Below are 3,294 nucleotides of genomic sequence, written 5' to 3' on the forward strand. Positions count from 1 at the left end.
ATACAATATTTATATTTTTTAAGTGATTGAAAACATTACAGTAGTTTTTCTATGAGAAATTCAGGTTCGAATTTGATCTTGGTTTATATATAATGGTTAATTAGAGTCTAGACTTCATTCTCTCTCTATCATTTACAGTAGCATACCTCATTGGAGAGATCAGACTCACTCATTATACACAACTTGAGGATGTCCTTACGCTAATTTCTTTTGAACAGGCAAAATTATAATACAAAATAGCTTTTCATTATCATTTTAAATAATTTTTATTTAATTTAAATTGTTCTATTAAATTTTATTATTTATTTTTGTTTAACAGACAAGAATAAAAAGAAAATTTCCGGTTTTGGTATGTAATTCTAGAATTATTATTTTACTAAATTATTAAAAAATAAAATAATATCTGTAGAATTATATAGAATTTGTTATGTTTGAATATGTATTTATATTTAAAAATATGATACTAAATAAAAAAATTGCTATGTAAGATCACATGAAAACAATTGCGATGAATGACTTAAAATTTTATATTTAAATTTTTATGCTTAAAACAAAATATATAAATTAGCCTACCGCTACGAGGAATCCGTAAATGGATCCAGTTCATACCAAGCTAATTTACACTATACACTATGGATGTGTCAGACAGTATCGGGAGTTACAGGACAGTAACGTAATTGTAGTTGGCTACAAAGTCCCCAGTATGTTAGTATATTGTGTTTAATTAATTAATCAGATTTTAATTCGATTAAAAGTCAGGTTTTTCAAAAAATACGAAAACTTTTCATTTATGTAAAAATATGGTATCCACCAGTGGCCTAGTGGATAAAAATCACCGAACACGATCGTGGGTTTGCGTCTGGCCAGCGGGCTGGCCACGCGGTGTTTTCCGAATTTTCTTCACGTTATTAATACCTAAATAGGGGCCAGTTTCCCATAGGAAGTCCTCCTGAGAGGCATCTCCTCTCTGCAGATTGCCCACGTGTCGCTTTACACATAAACACGTAAATCAAACTAAAAACGTGACTTAGTTACCTATGCTGGTTGACGTCACTGTATTTATAATCTATTCATAACGGGTGAAATTCTACATTGATTAAAAAGTAGTAAATAACCACATATGCCTTCTGGCCTTATTGTTATAATTATCAGACTTATCGCACACCGATTTCTTTAACACTTAATATTTCGGCTTTTTTAATAGCCCTCCCGAGCCAGGTTACAATAAATACACTTTGACTATAAGGTATTATAATTATAATATATAAAAGGAGCCAATAAAACACAATACTCACATAACCCCATTTACATTATACAACTGTAATATACTGTACATTACAACATTATAAAAAGCCTGAATAAAATTAATGTGACTGAAAGCTTATATTGAATTCTAAATCGATCTTATACCCTTAATGTGATGGTATTTTACATTAAAAATACAGTCATCACATGATCACAGGTGATGTAAAGGTCTCACACTTAGCTGGGTTAATGGGGTAAGGTAACGTTGGATACTTCACAGGAGTACTTTTATGAGAAAGTGACCTCTATTTACGTGTTAGGCACGTGAAAAAAACCAGAATAATTCCACGAGACCAGTGCTCGAACCCATAACTAGTGTTATCCATTCGATCATAGGCAAGCCTCTTACACATGGCATCACGTTGTTAAGATTTCACGCGTGTTAAATACTGTTTAATATTCAAAAGATGCTAATTTCCATTATTATTTTTTTGTACAAAAACAAAATAAAATTTCTCAATTCACCGTAAAAGCAAATGAAGATAATTAAGGTATTGTTATTTCAAGAAGAATTCTCGCAGTTTATCTACATAGTTGTAATAGCTTTTAATTGTTCCAAGTAAAAAATAATAACTTTAATCATGAAGATAAAGAATATTTTGTAATTAAAATTTAGTAGAGAAGATGAAATGCCAAAGTATAAATTAATTACGATACTTTTTGATAATTTATTATTAAATGTTAAAGTAATAAATTTCAATTTCAATTAATAAAAAATACTTAATAATAAATAATAAATGTTAAAAAATATAAATAAGAATTTTGCCTTAAAAAAAGTAAAAAAAAAGAAGGAAAAAATTTTTAATAGTTGCAGTTTCCTTCCCATAGATGGCAGCTTCTGCGGAAATTCCGGAACTAGCAATAATAGAATAGCGCATTCTTTCGAGCCACCTATCTGACATATTTAGTCCACCTTTGTTATTTTCTTTACTAAAATATTACATATCGTGTATTTTATATCATAATCATATAGTTTTAGTGTTTTCTTTTTATATAAAATATAAATAAATACTCATTTTAAACTATAAACTGCAATATTTAGTAAGTAGAAAGGATTAAATATGGCGGCAAGTGTCTATGATGCAATTATTTCTATATCAAAGTATTTTAAAAGATATTCTCAATAATATCACTTTATACAGCTTTTAAATAAAAATTTATAAAATTTAAAACATTTCTTCCACAGGAAAGAAGTGTTACAACATTCATTGCGAAGAAGAAGCTAGATATAAATGTCAAGATTGCGGACGTGTTTCTTATTGCAGCATTAGGTGCATGCGAAACGATCAACCAGTCCATAAAAAACATTGCACAAGTAAGTATATACAATTTACCTAATCTTAGAAACAATTTTTTAAAGAAGAAAACAGTAAATTTTACGTTGCCGCTTCTTCTTTGACCATGACATCTTATGAGTGCCATTTCTTTTCATGGCTTCACAAAGAACCACCTTGGCGTATATGATAATGGGAATTGTGTTTTGAATAATAATTTAACAAGGAAAACATACGAGAAGAGGATAAATTATAGTTTTCACAAGGTGAAAAGTGTATTTTCCTTATGCAGCTTCAAGAGCCGCTATCCAAATGGAGANATTCGTTAAATAATAGTAAAAAATCAATACTTTTCCGTGTGAATCAGGCAAAATTGGTTTATCAAAGTCAAATTTTACTAGGCAATTTTATCCAGTGGAGGGGTCGAGGAACAATTTTTTGAAAATTTGTCAAATGGATCAAATTCTTTAAAGAGTATAAATGAAGTAACAGATGTTTTAGATCTTTTTTGTTGTGAATGAAGACGTTATTTTAACATAAATTCAACTTACTTTATTGAAAGAACCTTCACACCCTCGGGTTGTAGATAGAATTTTGTAATTTTTTTGACATTTTTTATGTATAAAAAAGCTTTATCGATTAGTTTTATCACTAATGTACTGCAAGAAAGCTTTTAAAGTAAAACTTTTTGATAATTTAACACCATTTTTTTTTT

The 3,294-nt window shown here is 28.9% G+C and overlaps 1 long non-coding RNA gene across 1 annotated transcript; it reads left to right on the forward strand.

The window, feature by feature from the left end:
* Positions 1-199: 199 nt before the first annotated feature.
* On the forward strand, positions 200-2,890 carry LOC111617459. The gene is made up of 3 exons (XR_002755418.1): positions 200-349; positions 2,492-2,620; positions 2,750-2,890. It is a non-coding gene; the product is annotated as an uncharacterized LOC111617459 (long non-coding RNA).
* The last annotated feature ends 404 nt before the right edge of the window (positions 2,891-3,294 follow it).

Source organism: Centruroides sculpturatus, unplaced genomic scaffold, assembly GCF_000671375.1.
Source record: "Centruroides sculpturatus isolate CEXI.00-Female unplaced genomic scaffold, Cexi_2.0 scaffold6261, whole genome shotgun sequence".
Lineage (NCBI taxonomy): Eukaryota > Metazoa > Arthropoda > Arachnida > Scorpiones > Buthidae > Centruroides > Centruroides sculpturatus.